The sequence below is a fragment of the Wyeomyia smithii genome, chromosome 2, assembly GCF_029784165.1.
Source record: "Wyeomyia smithii strain HCP4-BCI-WySm-NY-G18 chromosome 2, ASM2978416v1, whole genome shotgun sequence".
Taxonomy (NCBI): Eukaryota; Metazoa; Arthropoda; class Insecta; order Diptera; family Culicidae; genus Wyeomyia; species Wyeomyia smithii.
Genome location: NC_073695.1, coordinates 12,683,782 through 12,708,097, shown reverse-complemented (window position 1 = coordinate 12,708,097; position 24,316 = coordinate 12,683,782). Strand labels below are relative to the sequence as shown.

The 24,316-nt window shown below is 40.8% G+C and overlaps 1 protein-coding gene across 4 annotated transcripts in view; it reads left to right on the top strand.

The window, feature by feature from the left end:
• Positions 1-24,316, top strand: part of LOC129724929 (uncharacterized) — a 311,814-nt gene that overhangs the window by 61,369 nt on the left and 226,129 nt on the right. The gene's annotated exons all lie outside the window — the stretch shown is intronic.

The following is a 24,316-nucleotide window of genomic DNA, read 5'->3' as shown; positions in this document are numbered from 1 at the left end:
CCGTCCACCCGGTTCTTATCCCGGATCAAAGGCTTAAATTGTCTAGTGGAAAACAGGATTATCATCAATCACAACTTTCGCTGTTGCTTGGCTTGCTTTCATTAGCATGAGGCCATGCAGTTGAGGGCTCGTAAAACAGCAGCTGCGGAAAGGCTAGGATAATGATTTATTTTGTGTTGCTCCTGGGTTAATGTTTATCACTTATTATGTCGTGTAATTGCTCGCACAGCAGGGAACGGGGAAAAGCTGCTATTATTTCACTATGAGTAGTGACTGCTTTCTTTCAGCCTGCTCTTATTTGTATTTCCGAGATGGAAGTGGAAAAAAAACTAGATTAGTTATTACAAGACATCTTTCTCTAACGTTTCATGTTCATGTTTGGTCCTAAAAAAGTTTTGAGGAAACATAATGTAATTGATTGGGTATTTGCTATGTTTTCAATGACTTCCGGCCTTTGACTGTTGAAAACATCCCATTTTAAGTTGGTTTTTAGAAATCGGAAGTCGCCATCTTGGATTTTTAAATGGTGTCTGGGGTAGGATTCCACATTTTCTAACAGGATGCACTGTTGTTTGTCAGAAACTCTATTCTTTTGAGAATTGAGTTTATGTGCTAATCTTGTCCAGCAAATAAGAGAGCACTAGGTGGATTAATTCGTGTTTTGTTGGTTTACAACAGTAATGATTCTTGATTTTATGGAATGTTATTTGATGACAATAAAGAAACGCGATAATCAGTAAAAATAAAGACCACGTAATTAGCTCTTTAATTGAACCACCGCTCTTCCTTTTGCATGTTCTCTTACGTCTTTCGATAAACGCCTCCCTCCAGCTCTAAATGACCACGCGGTTCAGCAACGACTGTCGATTTCAGCCCCCGGGCAAGGTTCTATTTCTGGAACACGCTGGAATAGTTACTCTCCGTTTCCTGCCGAACTGGGTCAGTTGGGTGATCCTTTCCGGCTTCCGCCTGGCAGGAAATCAAACCAACGACACGCAGCTGCTCGTCGTTTTCGTTATTGTTGTTTACATCGTCGCCGTTCGATCTAATTGGCTTATTTTGTCTTATCTCTTGCTGGGTTTTCTTTTGGCCAAGCAACGTTTAATTACTGCCAAACGACGGCTGAAGCCTAAGCCCGGTTTTTTCGCCGACGCGGGATTTTACGTTCGGGTTGGGTATTGATTTAGGAACGAGGCAAGTTTCTCACATCAAGATTTTACGACACACCGAAACAACCACAAGGTGTTAGCCGGGGTTTATAGGGCTTCACGGTGCGAAATAAGTTCCCATGCTGACAAGGGCTGATATTGGGTTAGATTTGTGGTTGGTGAATAATGCAACCCAATCAAAGCACTGGCGGATGAATTAGAACATTTTTTATTTATTGAGTTTTCAAAACCCAATCAATGGAAGTCTCGAAATGCGAAGATTTTAATCCCAAAGCTCACAAATCATGGCTTCGAGCGGATATTGAAACTCGAATTGAATTTGATTCCCACTTATTTGCTTTAAACCATTTCAAGGGTGCTTCACTCCGACTCAATTTAATTTCTTTTCAATCTAAAAATGTTGCCGGGTTACCGTTTCTTTAAAGCGGACTAAGTTTTAACACCGATAGCACGCGATGAACCACGCGTCAACCTGATCGTCGTCACCAGATCAGATGCGCTCCCAGGTTGGCAGTAAATGTGGTAACCGGATGAGAGGATATGAAAATGCTAATGGATTTCCGTTTACGTCGCAAGGACAGTTCCCTGTTTGCCGGTTGATTTCCCGCTCCAGTCAGACCAGACAGACATGCGTGTGTTTTGAACATTTTTTTTCCTCAAATTGTAAAAAACGAACAAGCCAAACCCAGTTTATGTCTGCGACTGGGTACCACCGCGCGTACCAAGTTTAATTTAATTTTGCTGCTTGTCTGCCTCGGGAGAATAACCCCGGACAACTGGCAGTAGGAAAAATCCAATGAAATATGTTGCACGGTGGGGAAACATTTTACGTTCACCTTCGTGCGAGGCTCAACGGATGCTCCGTTCCGTGAGATAAACACATTAGCAGGGAGCATTATACGGCTGTTTTGGATCAACTGCTTGGCAGAAAAGAGGCCAGAACAAAATTTACAACCAACCCGAGCTGGATTAGTTGCATTCCGGACCGCAGCAACCCAGAGCAAGGGTGACCTAGTGTTAACCCGAAGTACACGAACCGTGCCGTCTCTTTGATTCATCCGAGCCCAAGTACAACTCTGGGGGAAAGGGATAATTACAAGAAATGCTCAAAACTCATTAAAAGTGTAATTGATTCACGCGAAGGATCCACACCGGGTGAGGGTCGTTTTGGGATCAACGTGAAGCCATTTCATGGTGGCTGGAAGTTAGGGTAGTCTCTTTCGCTGCTGAAATTTTTTTGCCCAATTTTTTTCTCAGCAAAAGTGCAGCAAAAAAATGTTAGAAAACCCACTTGAAAGTTTTTCACTGATTTACTCACAACCACCCTAAAGTAACTTGGCGCGCTTTCACTGTGAACCTTCATCCCAGTTTGTGAAGCTGCTGCTAAATTACTAATTTCAACGTTTTATTACAGCACCACGATTACAACGCGTTGACGTTTAGTGGCTCACTTGTTGCTAGTCTCTGATAGTCTTTAACCTTGCTTGTGTAGAACGAACGAGGAAATATGTTGCTCCTACGGGTGACATCAAAACATGCTTCCTGCTTGTTAAGCATAAATCGATTAGATGAATTGGAAATAAGTTTGTTTAAATTAGATGATAGACGATAATTACTTTGGAACTAAAATGTTGTAGGTATTTATTTCTGTCGTTAATTAAATTAAAACCTAATCACAAGTTATTTATCAGCCTAATCAAATAAATCAACAAAATGTTGCCGAAAGAGCATCTCGCTACCAAGGTTTCAAGTTTGAGTAGAAAATCTAAGACGCGAATTCCTTTGATTCAAATTTGAAATCAAATTCACGAGACTGAATTCTGAGATATTTATTTCAAAATTTCAATGCGAGTGTTTTTCAGTTTGAAACTTAAATTTTAAGTGGTTATAGAAAGGATGAATCCGATGTTTAAAATATACTTTGGATTTTGCTTTGCAGAATTCTATTTTCCATGAACTTTATTTTCAATAATTGCAAAAAGCCAAGAGTTTTTAAAAAAATTATCCTGAGAGTAAAATCGAGATGAAAATCATAAACATGCCTTAAAAAATTAAATGATATAATAAATTTTGATGTAGAACTACGTCTGTCAAGAAGTTCGGTTACATAGGGGTGTTTAATGAAAATCTAAAAACAGAAAAGGGAAAGAATATGTACAACTTCAACTGCTAATCAGTCGATTAGTTTTCAGTGGAATTCTTTCGTTCTGGCAGCACTGGATTGAAAAATTATCTTTGCATCCGCCCAAATGCAGACAAATGAAATTTTATTATTCGGAATATTTAAAACTGTCAAGCCTTGTTGAAACGCAGATTTCGACTTCCGATTGGTCCCTTATTGCTTGCTTTCTCTAGCATGGTCGACAGAATATTTGATCTAGTCAAGTTGGAATGCACTTTATACTAATGCCTGTCTCTTCTCAAACCAATCATTTTACTCGTGGATGGCGTCTAGGACGATCCTAATTAAGTAGAGGTGGTTGGCAGGAAGAGCTATAGCGGCACTTTTCTAGGAAAAAGCTTCCTTTGTGCAGTGGCGGCAGCATCAGCGACTTGTATGAAGTAAATTTGATCTTCGTTCCTCTTAGAAGTAAGGCTCAGAAGCTTCGTCTTCTCGAAAAAATACACATTCAAAATTTTACCTCAATTAGACTTTGGGAACACTTACCTCAAATACATGACCGGATTTGAAGAGACAAAGAGGGTCAATGCTCCGGGCCTTCCGAAACGAGGAGCACCCCTAGTCGTGGGCCAGACGTGAAGACAGAGTGAAGATCTTTTTTTTTGCCCGTCACCTTCCAGCGAAGGTCATTTAAAAATTTAAAATTTTCTAACGTCAATTTTTTAAGAATAGAGGGCCCACGAAAATATCTGCCCCGGGCCCCTCATCTTCTAAATCCTAAAATTTTTATGTGCCTTATGTGATGGAAATGCATGAAGCGTCGAGATCAGGTGTTACTCCGAAAAAATCGAAATATTCGACTTTCTGGGACTTAAAAGTTTTACCTATGCATTTTTTTCATCGATCTAAAAATGAAACTTGCCTGCTTTCATTTACGTATAGCTCTTTGAGACTTACCTTGGTGACAACCTGACAATCTTGCACCGTATGCAGACCGCTGTCGTTCACTCAATCTGGGTACCTTGGAACGCCGTCAAAAAATACAACCGGTATTATTTGTGGCAAAGCTGTTGAATAATGAAATATATTCTCCAAAACTCAATTTTCGCGCGCCACAAAAAGTGCTTCTACCATGCTTACTGTTAAGAAATCACACTCATCGTACGAACTTTGGTCACAATGAACCCGTTGCCTCGTGTATTAATATGTTTAGTCGTGTCGAAGAATATTTTGTATTTAGTAAACCTTCGCAAGAGTTGAAGAAAAAGCTAGATAGGATAAATTAAGCTCTGCCTTATTGTGACAACACACACAAACGTTTCGGGATGCTGGAAATCGAACTCTGTCGGCCGTTAAACTTAAAATGTGAACTTACTTGAACTTACCACTGTGTTATCAGAAGAATGCCTCACTTCTACTGTCGGGGATAGCACAGAGAAGCGATCAGCGTCATGTCTACAACAAACTGTCCTTTTGTTGACAAATTCAGTTGAAAAGTTAACATTTTCTAATTTATCCAGGCTTAATTATGCAAACAACTGTACTATTGAATAAGGTCAAGCCTTGTTGAAGTGCAGATTTCGACTTCTGATTGGTCGCTTCTTGCTTACTTTTCCTAATACGGTCGACAGAATTACATACCTAGTAAACCGAAAATGTACTCTCTGGGCTATATAAGAACCAGTTTTTACTTTAACCAATCACTTTACTAGTGGATGCCAGCAGGAACGGACCTAACTAAGTAGCAGCAGCGAGTATCACTAGTGGTCGGCGGTGGCGGTGACGGTGGCTTAGCGGTAGGTGCAGCATTACTTACTCCAGTAAATAGCAGCCGTATTTTAATTACACACAAACGTTTTTGGGATACTGGCAATCAAAACTGTCGGCAGTTATATTTTCAGTCTGGACACAGTTTTTCACTGTGTTATCAGAAGAACTGCTTATCCTACTGCCAGGAACAGCATAATATATTTAAAATTATACAAGAAATTGTCCTTTTGTAGACGAGTTAAAAACTAAATTGAAGAATTAATACTTTCTCGTTCAAATATTGGAACGTCCGATTCCTAGTGTTCAAGCTTAATAATTTGAAAAGTAGACCTTGATTTGATCCATCATTCTTGTCTGACCGTTGGTGGGTGAAGGCTTCGTAGTTTTGTCATGGTCTATTATTCTACTTAAAATTTTTCTTGGTTGAAACAGGGTGAAAGTAGAAAGAGAATTTTTTACAATCATATTCACAGATTTTCTGAAGTAACAGAAGGGTTTTGTTGCAACGAACAGTTCTATGTAGCTCTAGGTTAACCTTGCGGTCATGGCTTTGTGCCCCCTTTGTTATTGATGCATGTAGCATTACTTAAAAAAAGGATAAAACTATGTCTTGAAATTTGGTGAAGAGTTACTCATGAAGAGCTTTTTTTGACATAGTACTACGTCTCTAAAGAAGGTCTGATATATAGGTTTAAAATGAAAGTCTATAGAAGAGCAGAATCGCGCCAAATGACCTATGGTCGAATCGATATTCGTTTGATTTGAATGAAACTTTGCACACGAATTTGGCTTAGCAAATTGAGCATTTTTCACCGATTCGTTAGACCCATGAGTCATTTTATAAAAGGGCGTATGCATTTTGGGATAGGTTTTATTCGAAGCATTGTAGCTCAGAAATCTTTGGTTGTATAGAAAAACTGTCTGAGAATGAGTTGTAGGCAGTGTTATGAAAATGACTGCAATACAATGACAGCAAATTTTTAACTGATCCGGCTCTCATTGTATTGCACAGCTCTCTCTGTTTCCCATAAGTTCGGTAAACAGTCCGACAGCAACTGACGACAGCACACATGCAACTCCATACGGGCTGTTAGTTTTCATCTCCTTATGTCTGTAGGTTATTCCAAGCTGTCGTAAATGACAGCCTATAATCTTCCGACATCCTTCAGCACTAATCCGAGCGGGATGTCAGGTGATTATGATACACGACAGTAAGGCCGATGAAAGAATGAAAGAGAGATGGTGCGAAGCACGTTTTTTCTTACTTGGGGAATAATATCAACAATGGAAACGGTTTGCTTTGTATTCAATATGCCACCGGCCTGTGAAAAAGGAGAAACGAAAAAATGCGAGTCGATGACAGCCGCAGCCGATCAGCAGACTGTCACACTGAGCAAACTAGGCTGTCATGTCCGAAAGAACAAAATACATGCGCAAGAATGAACTGTCGTACGCAACACAAGACAGTTTCTTTGCCTTGTTTAAGCTGTAGCTGTATGTGAGCTCTCATGAACAGCTCATGCATGAGGCTGTTAAAGTGAAAAGAGAGAAAAGTCGTCAGTATAATGTCGCTCTCCAGTCATTCTCCTAAGCTTGGTTGTAGGGTATTATTAATGCCCCATAAAAAATGTAAAAAATCTTTGCCTAGAAAACTGAAAATAAACACTAAATTTCAATTTAGGGATATTCATAAATGAATTTAGGGACATTTATAATTGAATGTTTTTTGTTCCCCTATTATGCAGCTAAACTACACGAGTCGAATATTGTTATCTACGCAATTGGGAACATCGCCCAAACCGTTTAAATTTTGAAAACAGTTTTCTGAAAGAACTTAAAGAATGTTGTTTGAGTAAAATACGTAGTTACCTTACCAAACAGACGAGAGCCGTGGTGGCTCGTACTGTATCATGAAGTTGTCGCCATGTTGCTCAGTTTTGAGATGTGTTTCTCCACTTTCCCAGGCGTCTGATCACCCTCAAGTCTCAAGTCTCTGAAGGCAAGTGATTTCGCAGGGTTGTCGTCCAGCATCCTTACGATGTGACCGGCCCACTACAACCAGTCAATAGGTTCGCCAGGTGTACAATGAGGTTCTCTCCAAGTGGCGCGTGCAGCTCGTGGTTCATGCTCCGTCGCCATTTTCCGTCGTCCGTCTGTACTCCACCGTAGATAGTCCGCAGCACCGCACGTAGCACATCACTTACGCTATGGTGCCCTTGATCAGTCGAGTCAGTTTATCCAGAAATCCGTTGTCGTGCATGATCTGCCATAGCGTTTCTCGATCGACTAACTCATAGGCCGCCGTAAAGCCGCTAAAGATGTGATGTGGGGGCATGTTGCACTCGCGACATTACTGTAAGATCTGTCGAATCGAGAAGATCTGGTCCATGGTGGCACGGGCTCCCACGAGTACACGCTTGGTACTGGCCCACGAACCTTCTGGTTAAAGGTGATAGACGACGGAACAGGATCTGTGAGAGTATTTTGAAGGTTGCATTGATTAGCGAGATACCGCGGTAGTTATGGCACTCCAGCTTGTCGCCCTTCTTGTAGATGGGGCAGACGACTTCCTCCATCCACTCTTCTGGCAGTTTTTCTTCCTCCCAAATCCTGTAAATGACCCATTGCAGCGCTCTGGTCAGCGCCTCTCTCCCATGCTTGAAGAGCTCGCTCGGCAGTCCGTCTTTGCCTGCGGCTTTGTTGTTTTTCTGCGGCCACAAATCCTCCACCTTCTCTCTATCCAGATAAGCTTCTAGAACGCAACGATGTCGAAGTGGCGGGGTTCTAGCTGATCCAGCAGAATCCGGTCGCCACCCGGGGTGTTCAGCGATCTACAGTTCCATGTACCGAGCTTCCAATCGTCGTCCTTATTTCGTCGCCTAGGTGGTTGCCGATTGTTACGGTCCGTATTCAATTCTTGATTGTTCGTAGTATTTTAATTTCGGCATGCTGCCTTACTAGGGGGTTTGGACCGTTTTTAAAAGGTTTATGTTTAGACCCTCCTGTAGACACCATAACGTGGTGGCATTCAGAGCCGCTTGCATTCGGCTCGACAGAGTTGCGTCATCTTTACCTCTGACGATGAGGACGATGACATCGGCGTATCCAATGACCTCGTATCCAAGCTGTGAAAGCTTATGGAGAAGTGCGACGACATCTAGTGACCATAACAAGGGCGTGAAAACTCCACCTTGCGGGCCTCTCTTGATCACTGACATTGTTACAGACAAACCTCCCAAGGTTGCTGTGATCACTTGCTAGAGAGCATTGCGTGTATCAAGCTCCCCGAAGTGTGGTCGATTCCCTTATTGGACAGAGCCGTATTAATTGATGCAAAGGACGTGTTATCGAAGGCCCCTTCAATATCAAGAAAGGCACATAACGCTGTCTCCTGATAACTCAGGAACTTTTCAATCAACGTCACTAAGCTGTGAAGAGCGGTTTCTGTTGACTTGCCGCTTTGATAGGCATGTTGGTTCCTATTCAGCGGGGAGTCTTTAAGCAACTCATCATGGATATATTTATCCATTATTTCCTCCACCAACTTGAGAAGTGATGAAGTCAGACTTATGGGTCTGAAAGCCTTAGGTAGGGTTTTATCCTTTCCTTCAACTTTGGGGATAAATACTAACTTCACCTTCAGCCAGTCCGGAATATGGCCCAGGATAAAGCTGGCTCTGAAGAGGTTGATAAGTTCGGACATGATAGCTGCGGCCGAGTTTTGTTGAAAGATGGGTAGTATGTCGTCTGAACCTGGAGACTTCATAGGGTCGAGTGAGCTTAGAGCCCAACCTATTGAAGCTTCCGTGACCAGTGGACGAGCCAGCAGGATGGACTCCCGAGACGCCATATGTCTCGAATTGTCCCACCGCAACCCATCACTATTCAGTTCTTCAGTCTCTATCGATCCGGGAAAGTGGGTGTTCATGAGAACCTTCAACGTTTCCTTGGTAGTGACAGTGAGGCATCCATCCTCTTTTCTTACTTGTCCTAAACCGTTAGTATGGTCTTTGGACATCGCCTTTTGGAGCCGCGTAGCTTCCGGCAGGATTTGGATTTTTTCACAGAAACTAACTCTGAACGACGTTCTGTAGTCGTCCCAGATAGAGGTGACTTTTGCCCTGTTGAACAACCGCCTAGTTTCCCGACAAAGGTCACTGAGTTGATCATTCCACCAGGGTACGTCACGGCATACTGACCGCTGTGCTAGTGGATAGTTTGCATTGAAAGCATCCATGATTCTGTTTTGTAGATCATTTGCTGCCGAATTCACGTCAACTGAATTTCGAATGTTGCTGTAATTGGAAGTTCGTGAATCGATCAGGTGTCCCTAAAGGATTCCCAATCTGTATTCATAGGATTTCTGGACAGCTCTCTTTTCAGAGGGCTAGTCTCTATATTAAAAACAATGTGCCTGTGATCCGACAACCATCTCCTGCTTTCCTCTGGCTGTCGGTACTTTAACCGTGTCGGCAACGACATCGCGTTGGATAAATTCTGTAATAAATACAAATTTTAGTTCTCTATTTAGCAGAATTGCAGTCCTTACTATAGGGCTGCGATGCCTAGTCTCGCGACGGGACTGCTGTCTTGGGTGCAGCTGGTGAGACACCGCATTTCGTAATTCAGCCGTCCGCACCGTATCAGACGCTATTCGAGCCGCCCCTAACATGGAGAACAGACGCTAAGGCAAGCTGCTCTCTGAGGAAACAACTTCCCCTTCCCCGTCAGTATACGACCAAGTTCTCACCGGTTTACCGATCATCTCTTGGTTGCTTGGTGGTGGTAGAGATAGGAGTTGCTGGGCATTCTGCTTTGGACCACACTGGGGTCTATGTTATGTCAACTAGTACGGGTATACTTTTTTTAAAGAAAGGATTTGTTAGTAGATTAATTATTTATGATAAATATTAGTTAATAATGAGTTTGTGTGTCCAATCACAAATGGTGACTTCTCAACACTGTTAGAAATTTGTGGTAAGGCTGTACTGCTAGTACGCACTGCTCAGCCATTTACCACCTAATATTAAAAAACAATCGAACCTTGTTACAACACATATTTCGATCAAACGGATCTGAAAAAGCACTTCCGGAACCGAAATGATGCTCAGAATTAATTAGGAAACCCAATATCCAGAAAGATCCTAAAATCCACCTTCGCTCGTTTTCAGCTGCTTACTATAAATAGAAAATGTGCGCAAAACAATCAATCATTTCCGTTCTGGTGGTCGTGATCCGCAGAAAGAACTTTGCGATGTATAGTTTTAGCGGTACATGAAATTGGGAAAATCGAAAATATTTTTTTCGATGCCAAATGTCTCAAAATGTATAAAACGTGGAGATCTAGTGTTATCTCGAAAAAAAAAAAATTGATCAAAACTGGACCTTCTGGGACTTGGAATATATTAGAACTGGCTTCTAAAATGACTCACAGCTTGTTCCAAACCAGATGTAAATTATTTCAATGTTTATTAGTTATCTCAAACGTTATTTTTACTAAGGTGTAGGTCAAATTGTAGGTAAAGTTGTAGGTAATAATTTTGTCCTTTTAAAAAAGCATACACTGTGAAAAAAATTGAAAAAAATATTTGTTTGGCGAATTTTTATATTTGTTATTTTGCATATCTTTTTATTCAGTAAACATTAATTATATTGCTTACAGCGTGCAGTGTTTGTTGAAAATTTTTGTAATCCTCAATATTTTTTCCACAAATTATTCATTATCCAAAAAAACTTAATTGCTCAAAATGACATCTTTAGCCCATATAAAGTTGTAGCCAGATGCAGGATGCTCGATTAAAATGGTTGCCTGTTTTTTGTGGAATTGCACTAATGTCTTGATCGACAAGTAAAATGTGGCTCATGATTGATGCATAATATCTTTTCAGTTAAAGTGGAGTTGAAAATCATACACAATCAATCAATCCAGGCTTCAGAAAAAGACTGTGATGTGACACTATACTGACGACAGTTCTCTCTTTCTACTGTAACAGCCTCATGAATAGGTTATTTATGACAGCTCACATACAGCCAAAGCTTACACAAGCAACGAAGCTGTCTGGTGTTGCCCACGACAGCTCCTTCTTGCGCATGTATTTTGTTCGTTCATACATGACAGCCTAGTTTTGTTCATTTCGAGGATGTCCTATTGGTTTGGCCTGCGGCTGTCATCGATGATATCGGTCTCGCACTTCTCCTTTTCTTCTCTTTCTCAGGCTCTAGGAATACGAAGCAAATCGTTCCATATATCTTCCCATTGTTGACATTATTCCCCACCTGAGAAAAAAACGTGTTACGCTTGCATTATAGCATCGGCTTCACTCTCGTTAATCATAATCACCTGACAGCCCGCTCGGAGTTGTGCCGAAGGATTCCGCGCTGAAAAGGCTGTCATTAGCGATAGCTTGGAAGAACCAACACTCATAATCAGATGAAAAAAAGAAGCCCGTTTGGCATTGCATGTGTGTGCTGTGGTCAGTCGCTGTCGCACTGCTTACCGAACGAATGGGGAGCAGGAAGAGTTGTGCAAGACAATGAGAGCCGATTTAGTGGGCTGTCACGAAAACACAGTATTTTTTAGAAGCCTGATTAAATCACAAGCCCCTTGCCTTCGTTACTTCGACATACTTTCTATAGAGAATGTGCGAAAATCAATCGCTTATTACGTTTGGTGGCCATGATGCGCAGACATAGCCGTGGGATGTATAAAATAGATTTAATCACAGTACTATCAATCATATTGACACTGAGCCTGGACACAAACCAGATTCATCTCCACCACACCATTCATCGGAATGTAGTTCAGATGTTAGTCAGATTTGAATAAAACTTCACCAGTTTAGATCCAAACTGGCTTAGGCTTGATTCATACAATACCAGATCGGATATAGCTCAGATTCCGGCCAAGTTGAGAGTAGATCTCCACAGAATTCAGATCAGACAAAAACCACATTTAGTCAGAATTAGACCATATCTTGACCAGATTCCGACCGAATTAAACTAGTTTGCGACCAGATTTAGGTCAAATTTCTACAAAATCTACACTGGATTCAACCCAACCATAACGAAATTCAAACTAAATTCAGATCGAGATGCGAATAAATGAGTTAGAATTGGGTAATTTTTTTACCATTGCTGATGGACATTAAAACTACATCACTGAGTCTGAAACGACAATAGCCGATCCCCCCAAACGAAAAACCCGCGATTATGTCCTACTAGCAGACATTATAGACCAGTCACATTCTTTGCAACGTGCAAATATTTTGCCGTACACCAGCACAATGCGGGGACACTGCGCCGGCTGTCGATTTTAACACCAAACGCCACAAAGAGGAGAGCATGATTCGACGTTAAATAGTAGTCTCCCTTTCGAATAAAAATTCAACAGCCTCATTCTATACCGTCACATAGATAAGCGTTTTCAAAAGATTGGTCATATAGTATAAGAGTTTATTCGAGAGCAACTTTGCGCATTGATGTCAGAAGCAGAATTATCACCTTCCCTCCCACAGACACAGGAAGGATGTCGAAGTTCCACAGACCGTGACGATATGGTGTGCTTCTCTGCTCGGTTGACCCCATAATCTACGTGTTAACTGTACAGTTCAGACTTCTTGATATCAAAGCGGTATTTGCATGCGTCTGTTTATGTGTTTGTTTACGGTTTGCTGCGCTATTGTTCAGCAAAAATGCAGAGTACATCCCCACTTGAATGCCGAACGGACTAGAAAATGTTCAACATATTTTACTGTTGACTGCTTCCATCCAGGAGCACCTAGCCCATACATGTGTTATCCTTACCCAGCAGTAATTACCATAAAAAGCGAACCGAAGAAAAGCAAAAACGCTCAAAATTGATTGCCATGAGGAGTAGCATTTTAGCAAAAACGACTGATTTATGGCACACGAACAGAGAGTCGTCCTTCTCCGCTACCAAAGGGGAGTTTATACGTAACAAATTGGCCTATCACTGAAACACAATGGCTTTAACCTTGGCATTGTTTTTTTTTTGTGTAGTTCGACCTCCGTCTATTACTGAGCAGACAGTAGTGGAGATATTTTTCCCAGACAAACGTGCGTGTGGGTGTGTGGGCGAAGCGATACTCGTAATCGTAATTGCGATGCTTTTATCATTAATCATTAATTACGAAAGAACAGATTAGTCTGTCGACAAAGGGCATTCTCTTAGTTGGAACTAACTTTTCCCATTCAGAAAAACTCGCGAAAAAATAACATTCCAAAATTTAAATATGTGTTTATGTCCACTGCAGTAAGTCGCACCAATAGATCTGGCTCTGAACTTGTGAAACTCTAACGAATCCCGTGACTACAAAGCAGCTAGCAGTATGGGAAAACGGTTGCCCACACGAACACGGTATGGCAGCCCAGCGTCAATGAAGCCGACACGTTCCTTGCTGCAACGGAATTCTCCTTGGGTGAAAATCAATGTGGCATTACCGAACACTGTTGGCACCCACAGGAAGCCTATTTTTGGTACCTACCTACAGATATATATATTTGTACAGTACATCATCCACCCTCTAGGAGGCGGCCCAATAGCCCGCATGTAATAGCCGTAACTCGTACCGGAACGGGTCTGACGTGCCGAATATACCGGGAAGTGAAACTTTATCGTTCAATCGTTTCGGCTTGTAGTCACTCTGTCAACGCTCTCTATACCTACTTGTATAACCGGGGGGAGTGGGAGGGTGGTTTGGGTAATCTTTCGGCGAATGGTATTCCCAAAACGTTCACAGCAAAGCTGTCACTGCAGATATTAATAGTAAGTTGGGCACAAACTGTGCAGATTTATACGTAATGTGGTTTTATTTCCTTTTTTGTAACCTAGCTGAAAGTTTTACACCCAGGACAGGATGAACGGAAACTAAAATTGTCATCAACAGTTGGAGCATCAGAGGTTTTTATTCTTATACTAGAAGATTGTGTTTCCTTATTATATTCTACAATTCAATTTTTTTCCCTTTCCTTATCATACAGGGACATAAAATTTGTGTTAATCACGTACTGTTGCTAATGTTTCAACTTCAGTTTTTTATCATTTTTTTAACTCAATGCTTTGATGAATATTCCAAATGCTCCAGTATTGCCGCAATTGATGATATTGGCTCCAACTCCAACGGCTTAGTTATTTCTTAACTCACTAATTAAAAGCAAATTGTTTTTCTGTCACCGTTGGAAGAAGAAGGTTTAAATCCCTCTCACTTGCCGAAGGCTCTGTTGCTGACAGTAGATAGTTTGGCAAATGACACAGGATCACGCGTTCTTGAGCGCCAGCGAAGTGCTTATCATCTGACAAAGTTGTCGCTTGCTGTGGATTGTGGTTAATAACGCAGAAGATTAATTCATGCACTGTGTCACTGTTTGAGGCATCAACCGCGCTACGATAGAGCCAACGGCTACTGTCAGTGCAGTGTCGTACATTTCAAGCAAGTTCAACGGGATGTAAATCACATCTCAAAGTAGTGCAGCTATCGCAGTGCGGATTCTGCAATTGTGAAAATTTGTAATTAATTACAAACTAAAACTTTTCGTAACACAAAGATTTCGTGACATCCTTCGCACATAAAATTCAAAACGCGGAAGCCAAATTCAGTACCAACAAAAGCAGCCCCAGCAATTTTCCAGCGGTAACTTTTCACTGGATTTGTGTGCAAATTCTTTTCGATACAATTAGGTTACTGCAAACAAGTAAAAAAATGAGCATATTGTTAGTCACCCTCTCCAAAAACAGAAAGCGGTCCTCGCGACCAAAGAAAAAAAAGGCAATTCAGTCCGAACAGCCAACCAAGCCATTATAAAACACAAACAACCAATTTGCGAACTTTTCTCCCCTTCATCTGTTTCTCTTTATCTTCACAAAAGCACTCATCAATGTCGGCTTTTCCGCGGAACCACCTTCCGGTGGGGCTGCCTTAACTTACCGGCGGTACTTTTTCGGTCTACTGCTTCTATTTTCCTTCCTACCCTGGCAGTCAAAGTCGATTGTTCTGCCCTCCGGGAATGGATTTCCCAATTTTTTTCAGGGTGGAATTCGGAATGCAATCGATCAAGAAGGAAGGAAGGCTTCGTTTGGAGAGGCGGATTGAAAATGCCGATTAGCTGCCTTTTCCCCCTCCGGAAGTGACTTCCTGTTAAAGATGAAGTTATTTAGGAGGTTAAACAGATGCTAAATGGAATAAAAATGTAGCACCATTAACAATGCGTTCGCTTCGCGTGATTCGTGTGATGGAGTTGCATGGTTTTTTCGTTTGTTATGGAGCTTATTTTATCAATTTCCGTTTTATTTTTAATTTCTATCGATTCAAATGGAAAAACAAAACGAACTCAAGGCTCATTGCCACGAGCACACTAATTACACTACTTGTGCCAGGTTGGATGGAAGAAAGCAGCCACTCCAACCAAGCAGCAGCTATTGGCCGTTAATGAGGACTTTGCAAGTGGGATGTCGATGTGTGCACGTGTGTTAGTCGAAGGACCCATTTTGTATGGAACAGGGGTGGAAATTGAAGTGTTGAGCCTCCCAGGTGGGTCCTCGGACTAACGAGTAGGTGTACCGTGTGAGAAAATTTAAAGTTTTGATTTTTCGAGCAAGGTTGGGTTGTTGGTAGCCGCTTTGATGTAACTGACTTGGAAAATTTGCCAAATTAATGCTATTCGCTTGAAGATGTGGTACTGTTTGTTAATCGTCATCAGATAGGAGAATGCCTCAGGACCCGGGGATAGGATGCTGTGGGAATTCCGACTCCATAATTTATGGTAAGGGGTGAATAATTTATAACGATGTCGACAGTATCTTTCGTCAGGTGATAAGTTAATTTGAAACTTAAAGAAGTATTAGCAAAGCCTGGTCTGAATTTTATATGAGGCTTTCGTTATGATGAATAAACCTTGATAATTAATTGACATCGATCGGACTTCGTCATTATCCAAAGTTTTTAAGATGATTCACATCAAACATGAAAATAGTTTCTGTGGGCTAAAGAATCAAAACTGTTTTTTACCACAATCTGACTACTGGAATATGCTTCGAAAAGAGTAAAAAATTGGAAAATGGTTTCATATTAGATCCAAAATAAATTTTATTCTGACTAGAGAAACGTTAGAATATAGTTGTGACTCGGAAGTAACTTTTTTTATCACTTTCTCAACCAACTCTAGCTACGAGTGTTCAGCAGCATGATAATATATCCAATAATGAAAATTCTGCATGACGCCGCCGTCAGTCGACTCGCCACATGGCGAGTTCATCTGTTTTCGAGGAAATTGAGAAATATGTACTTTCGCTGAGTTGCAGCGCTAATGCTAGCCATACTCGACGGGTGGGACCGAACCCAACCGGAAACCGAGTGAAGAGAAAGCACGAAGGAAAACTATTTCAATTGCAAACTGTTTTTCAATGTACTCCGCTATTATCCTACTACTGCTACTGCCGCTGCTGGGAGCTTATCCTAGCCAAAGCTCAGAACGTTGTCCGGTGGTGGCGAGTCCCCTGTGGGAGAATGCCAGCGATTGCAATTTCTCCGGAGAGAGTGCATTGCCAGTCCGGGCGATGCTGTGATGCAATTTATGCCGTTTGGCTCATTGTGCCGTCCTCTTCCGGATGTCCGATTGAAATACCGATTCCGATGGGTGATGAATAGGCCTTACTTTGTTGTGTTCCATCGATTGTGACAACGATGCCGAGCAGCTCAATAAAAAGGTGCTTCCAAATCTTCTTGTTGTAATTACCGGAACGGATCGGACCGGAATGTTTCGCCTCGGTCGGTCTGACGTGATTGACGTGATTCAGCACTAAAGGTTTTTTTTTGTGAAAACGCTCCAGGGAGGAATGATAAATACGCCCGATTGATCTCGTGATTGATGTCTGGCAATTTTAACATTCAAGTTTCCGTTGTAGTCGGCTAAGAGTTTCACGTAGTGAAAATCAGACGCGTTAGACTGCAATGATTACGGTAAAAACATTAATTATCGCTGTCTTGGAGGATATCATTAATTTTCAATTCAATGCAGCGTTCAACGTTAGGTTGCCGAGAGATAGAGACAGACTGCAACTGAAAAGAACCATCACTCACTTTCCACCACTGTGCGGCTACTAGTCAAAGATCCGGAAACATCCGCTGACATCCTTTTGCACCGTACTCCATCGTGTCGCGATTGGGCGATGACAGGCAGCTTGAGAAAACACAAGGTTCCCGCTAAACCGCGTCATAAATTAACGCTGTGGTGGCTGTCGGTGGCGGGAAAGTTTGACATCATTCCACTTGCTCATGCTAGGAAAAAAATGTTGTGGCTGTTGACGGTAAGCAGAGGGCTGCTCTGGTTTGGATGTTTTTGGCCCGGAAGCGCTCACCCGATAATCATCGGTGCCGGTGACAAGTTTGTGACTGGCTGCTGACGGGAGATGGGGGTTAAACGGTGAATGCACGAGTGAGCTCGAGCTTTCAAATTTGAAGCCGTAATCTCCTCTCAAGTTAACTTCAGTGTGCTTCAGTCGCGACAGAAGCAACTGAATTGAAATTTTCTTATTTGGCTGTTCCAACTCGGGTTTTGTGTCGAAATCGAAATCGAAATCGTTAAAAATCTGTCCACGTGGTATGTGGATGGCCCCTTAGCATTTTTTGAGCCTGTCCTGTAAAAGTCATTTTCAATTGACAATTATCAGGCTCTAGTGACGCTGTAACCCGTGTCGCTTTCAATTGAAAAGCATTTGGTTTATTTTCTGGCACTTTGTACCTCACATCAAAAGCTGAAGGGCATCAAAAGGAAAAAATGATTTTCAATTGAAAGCAGAGATTAACACCGTCACTATCACCTGACGATTGTCAATTGAAAATGACAATGAGCCCAGAAGGAGATAGAGGGTTTACATACGATTATAAAGGGAAAATTGCGACGATATGAAACGGAGGATGCCAACACCAGTTTGACAGTCCGAAGTGGCTACGTGGCGCCAGTGATCAACAGAAATATTGATCGGAACCTGCGTGTCCTATTTCTTGGATCCCGCTTCCTTTTTAACTGCGTCATGGGGTGTTAGAAAACTAAGAAAAGAATCATCAAATAATATAATGCGGTGCTATTTTCGAATGAAAAGCAGAAGAGAAGAAAAGTGTCATAGTATGTGTCAGTCTCTTCGTCGATTCTTTTTAAATGACCCGATGAACACCAGATGAAAAGGAAACCTGTAATCAAATCGGATAAAACATACTAGCTTTCAGAATATTGAAGAGAGGGTAACCTAAATCAAAGACTCTCATGTAACTAAACAGTTGTGTTGTAGTAGAGATTTGAGTGCGGGAGAATATTGGAGAGAGAGAAAATAGGAATAGGAGAGATCAACGTAAAACATGAAGCGTTTTCTTGCTTTCTTTCGATACCGCTTACCGTGCAACGTACGTGCTGTTTGAGTTAACCGAGCGTAGTTCACTCCATGGTCAATTCGAGAACAACATTAGAATTGTTGTCTATCGCATGACATAAACAGTCGGGTGCCAATGGAAATCGACGTTCCGAGTTTTGATATCAAATGGTATCAAAAGTTTTGTCTTCTAGAAAAAAGTTCCCATGAAAATTCCAGCTCCATCGTGCAGCAGCCTCCCTCACAGAACCAGGATTAGTTACAAAATTGTATTCTCAAAGACAGACTTTCGAAGCAGCGTTCTGTTGCGTAGTCTGAAAAAATATATTTAAAATAATAAAGTTTCGATACTAGACACCTTTTTGCGCTGGAGAAGCAATGACGGCCGCATAGCAACTATTAGGCAATAAAAAAGAGCAGTGCCAAAGGTGCCTTTTCTGGTTAATACAGGTGACAGAAACAAAGCCAAAGCTAAAGAATGGCAAGGAAAGAATCGATAAAGAGAATTGTTTCACATCAATCTAATCACAGACTCGATTCAGGGCGGTCGTAGTTTTTTCCGCTCGTACGGATGTATTTCAAGTCATTGACAAAGGTCCAGAAAATTAACATAGCTTTTGAAATCGGACTTCCGGAGGTTATGCCTTAAAGTAGTCAAAGTTCCCTTTTTTGGACCGATGAGAAACCATGAAATTTCTGATATCGTTTTTTTATACCAAATGTCTTAGAAATGCATGACCCGTCGAGATCTGGTGCTTTCTCTAAAAAAATCCTTAAAAAATTTTTTCGGGACAACATCAGATCACGAAGTTCTATTCATTTCTAAGGCACTTGGGTCAAAAAAGACGAAGCTTAAAACCCTACTGTTAAACGCAATTCGAAGGAAATTTTTTTCTTATACATACTATTGACTCGACAACTCCTGCATTGCGTGAGGTTATGGATGCCTCCATGTCTCTTGAAGTTTTCCCACTGTATTCGCACGTTGAATGAAACACGTGCTTTTTCTAAAAATTTCAAATTACTTACTTTGGTACGATCAAAATGTACCAAGTAATTTTCCTGGTGTATTCCAGTATTAATAATTTTTGCGATTTATTTACGTTTCATCAAAAACACTTGGTTGGGGGAAAAACCAAGCAATTTGTCAAACAATCTTTAATTTCATCAATATAAAGCGAGTATCACGTCAACATATTCCTATACAAATTCCTATTTTGACCCGCATTCGGATGCGTCGGCGCTGGTATTGCCTAATAAAAAAGATTAAGGTCACCAGTTTTTACACTTTGAGAATGAATCTCAGTCCCAAGCATCATCCGTTGGTTCTCTGTGTAATTACAGGTGATCTGGCTCATTTAACGGAGTAGCAACGGCGGGCGGTCAATCATGCTCATGCTCATGCTCAAACAATCCTTAATTTCATCAATGGTTTGGTCATTTGAAAGACCTTCCAATACAGCCTTAAACGGTCTCTCGTTTTTGGCATCATAGGTATAAAATTTGTACATCTTTTCAGTCAAATACTGTAATAGATGTTTATGGCCTTCAAAAGATTCGGCCAAAATACGAATTCCGCCTCGGTGGCCAATTTGAAAATTAATTTTCACACCAGAAAGAAATGATAAAAGTTCTGAACGAAAAGCTTCAAAATTTGCAACTATTACCACAATAGGTGGAACTTTTGCTTTCGTCGTACCGGCATTTTGCTCAGAATGAGAAGCTTCAAATTCTTGATCACCAATAGAAGAAAGAATTTCATACCTATTGCTTTCTGAATCACTTAGAGGAGAAGCCTCACGTTTTCTTGTAGCTGCATCAAAGCGAGCTTTTTTGGTTCGTCTTGGCATTTCAGAACAAATTTCCCTTCATTTTCACTTTACACAAATTTTGTCTGAACCTTGACATTTAAAAAGAATGAAGATCGAAGGCTTTTTGATCCCGAAAAGTACCCCTTCACCATGTGAGTCTCGGTCTCGACGGATTGTGTTAAAATCGTGGAAATCAACCACATAAGCATCATAATTATAAGGGTTTAATCTATGAGAAAATAAATCGTGTTTGGAGATGATATTCTGCAATTCTACTGTAATGTAAAACAATATCGCACGCTTAGCCTTGGGGCTAATAGCGGTCTCGATCAACTAGATTAGTTGAGAGAATTCGTTATCGATATTGTTTTTCTGGCACATTTTGCATGTGTAGGATAACTACAACGATACACCGTGCCCCAGTGCTGAGTCGAGAAAATTTTCAGCTCGACTCGATCGGGAATCGAACCCGATATCACAACCGTGTGGGAGAGCTAGCCGACCTACATCGTTAACCACAGAGTCACGGGGACCACATTTGATTCTACTGTAATACAAGTTAGGAATTTGATCACTGTAATTCTACTGTAATACAGTGATCAAATTCCTAACCTTTTTTGACGAATTAGTCATCAAAAGATATGATAGCTGAAATGAGAGGCCAAGTTGCAGTCAGTTACTCAAAAAATGTTTTACCGTAGGGAGAAGAGCTAAAAGAATACTTCAAAGGGGATCCGATATGTTGAACGTTGTAAATATTCAGTCCACGATGTCAAAGAATTTTAAGAAGCCCTGTTGTTTCTAATCCTCTGTTCGGGAAATAAAAGCACAAGGTGCTGGTTTGATATCAAATTTTGGTAACCAGGAGGCATATATCAAGATGGCTTGACAAAATAATTTTTTTTTTAATTCTTTTATCACCAATATTTAGTGGTTAATTTGTGAGTTCGGAATCCAATTTGTGGTAATTTGTGGTTAAGTGGTTTCCGAGAAATTTTCAAAAAACTGAGTCAAGCCATCTTGAAACATGATTTTTCTTCAAATGAATCGGACAACGATGATATATACATCAATCGAAAGCTCTTAATTTGTGGTTCACGAAAATGTAATTTTTAACGTCATAATTACGAGTTTTTGTACGTAAATTTGTGTTTTATTATTCACGTAGTTCTACGTTTTGTTTATTTGTTGTTGACGCTGCTGGCCAATAGCGGCGTTGGCTGTTTGCAGTGTTTGGCACTGCTTTAGGGGAGAACCGTACAAGACACACCAATTGGGTAAGATGGCCCATGCTATTAATTCCCCAAAATACTTATACATGTGGCTTTTTATGACAAAACTTTCGCTTTTCTCATAGCTTCTCTACAGTTCTCATATAAAAAGTGTGCATGAATTCATGAATTTTATTTATGCTTTTATGATTAACTGACTTGTAAATAATACAAAAAAACAATGGTTCCCCTAACCTTTACACTTTTGGAGTTTATAATATTATGAGTATTTCAAATTATTTCACTAACTTTCGTCAACTTTTACCTTAAAACAATCAAAATCAAAATTGAGGCAGAATATACTATGGGGAACTTGCAGGAGATTGCTTGACAACTTAGATTTTGATTTTACTTCCGAGACTTCAAGCGCTTCTCACTTCGCGTGCTGATTTCTGCTAGTGGCATATTAGCCTACTGCTTTGGAGCATACTGATCTTTGTTGTGGTGCGTTTTGGTCACGGGCTTGTTTGCCGGCAATGGTAATTTTTACAAAAAAAAAACATTGAAATCGAGATTTTATAGTAAACTTCGTCATAAACATACAATAAATAGATCCTACAATTATCCTACACGTTCAATGTCGCTTTAAAATGATTTGAAGCGCTATAAATCGCGCAAATGCTTAACTGGTGCGTTTTGTACAATCCTCCTCTACTGAGCGTGCGTGTAGGGAATATGGTAAATATTGAGATTCGGGGAACTAAGCCAACACACTTGCTATTTCAGGTAGCCAACCAGGCGCAAAATGAATGTGTGTAAATTTGTTGGTAAAAAGGATACCAGTAACGAAAATGTACTTTCAAAGGGAAGCAATCCAAATTCGACAGATTATTATTCAGAACCAGTAGCAGAGCCGGGTTTACGATTGTGCGGGGTCCGGGGCCCAGTCTTGTGTGGGGACCCCAGAATAAACTTTATTCATCTTTGAAAACCTTACAAAAGATTGTCAGAAATTTTTCAGAACATCTTTCTATAAGGTGTCGTCACTGAAAAATTATCAATTATATAATCAACACTCAATTCGTAAATTCACAATGCCAAATTTGACAGCCCTGCTTTTTTCATGCGCAACCTATTTCTAATTATTTCATCTACGAAAAAAGTTGCGTTCGAAACCATTAGACTCAAATAAATATGCAATGAAATTTTAGTTAAGCATATATGTTGCAAGTTTACTATTAAAATTCAAATTCTTCAAATATACTTCAAAGGAAATATTCACTGGACTCTGAAACTACGTATAGAAAGCGGATTTGATTATTGGGGGTCAGACTTTCAAAATTTATTATTAAATGAGACAAGTTTATTTTTTCTTGGTTTGTGGTGGCCTCAAAATGTGGGACCCCCTTTGAATCCAGCCTTGCTTTTGCAGGTCTGTAAAATCTGCACACGGACTCTGAAAATCTGCATTTTGCAAAGCACATCTGGTATCCCTGATTCAAACAAGTAAGCAACAGCAATGCATTTAAAAAACTTGTGGGTTATTTCCTTTCTCTGCTCTACCTCCCATGCGCGCTGGTTCGATTCAAATGGTGTATTAGTATGTGTCATTCCAAGAGAATCCGAGGTGAACTTTTATGGAGGTAGTTGTGATATTGGCGCTCGCGAAAAAATAACATTGAAGGAAAGTTTCAGTTTGAAATGGTCTGTTCAAATTTTCTTGCTGAAAATCGAAATTTGAATCTCATTTTTGATAGAGAAAAAAACTTTTTCTCGATTTGTGGGGGCCCCAAAAATGTTGTGGGGGGCTCTGAGTATAGCAGTGACAAACACCGCAAACAGCTAACGCCACTAGCGGCCAGTAGCGTCAAAAACAAATAAACAAAACGTAGAACTACGTGAACAATAAAACACAAATTTACGTACAAACACTAATAGTTATGACCTTAAAATTACATTTTCGCGAGCCACAAATTAAGAGCTTTCGATTGATGTATACATCATCGTTATCCGATTCATTTGAAGCATAATTATAATTCAAGGCAATTAATTATAATTCATGGCTTGACTCAGTTTTTTGAAAATTTCTCGGAAACCACTTAACCACAAATTACCACAAATTGGATTTCGAACTCACAAATTAACCACAAAATATTGGTGATAAAAGAATTAAAAAAATTACTTTGTCAAGCCATCTTGATATATGCAACCAGGAGACACCTACTTCGGCTTTTCTTCACCGCTTCCTTTTTTGTGTTGGTTTATTTATTATTCCGCTAGAGGCTATCTTGCGGCTTTTGCGAGAAATTCTCCTCTTCCTAGATCCTTCTGACAAAGCATAAGAACAGCCTTCGCCGGTATCGTCAGATGTACCCTCATCCGTTGACAGAAAAGAAAAGATTCTAGCTGTCGAGGATGGCTTAGCTCTCTTCAGTATTTCTGCATGAGAGCGCTTTAATCGTTCCTTGAGGGTCATGTACGCAAGGCAGACAAACCCTGTCTAAAAGCATGTAGCTCGGCAGAGTGCACCCAGCAAATGTTAGCCGAAAGGAATTTGAAGGGGAGAATTTCTTCTTCCGTTTTGCGATGGATACTGAATGCAATTGCTTGCAATCCAGTATTTTCACATTCTCCTTTGGAGGGTTCTTGAAACAGCCAACCCCATAACGCAAAATGTCATCGACTGTGAGATTCCCTTCGGTAACCACACTGTCGATCCACATCCTTGGCAGAGATGCACACGCGATACTCTCGTGTAAAGAGCTCGCAGCTAGCCATCGCGTTTGCTTGCCTCAAGCATCCCACGACAACTCGCGATTCATTCGATCTCACCTTGGTCATTTCGGCTACGA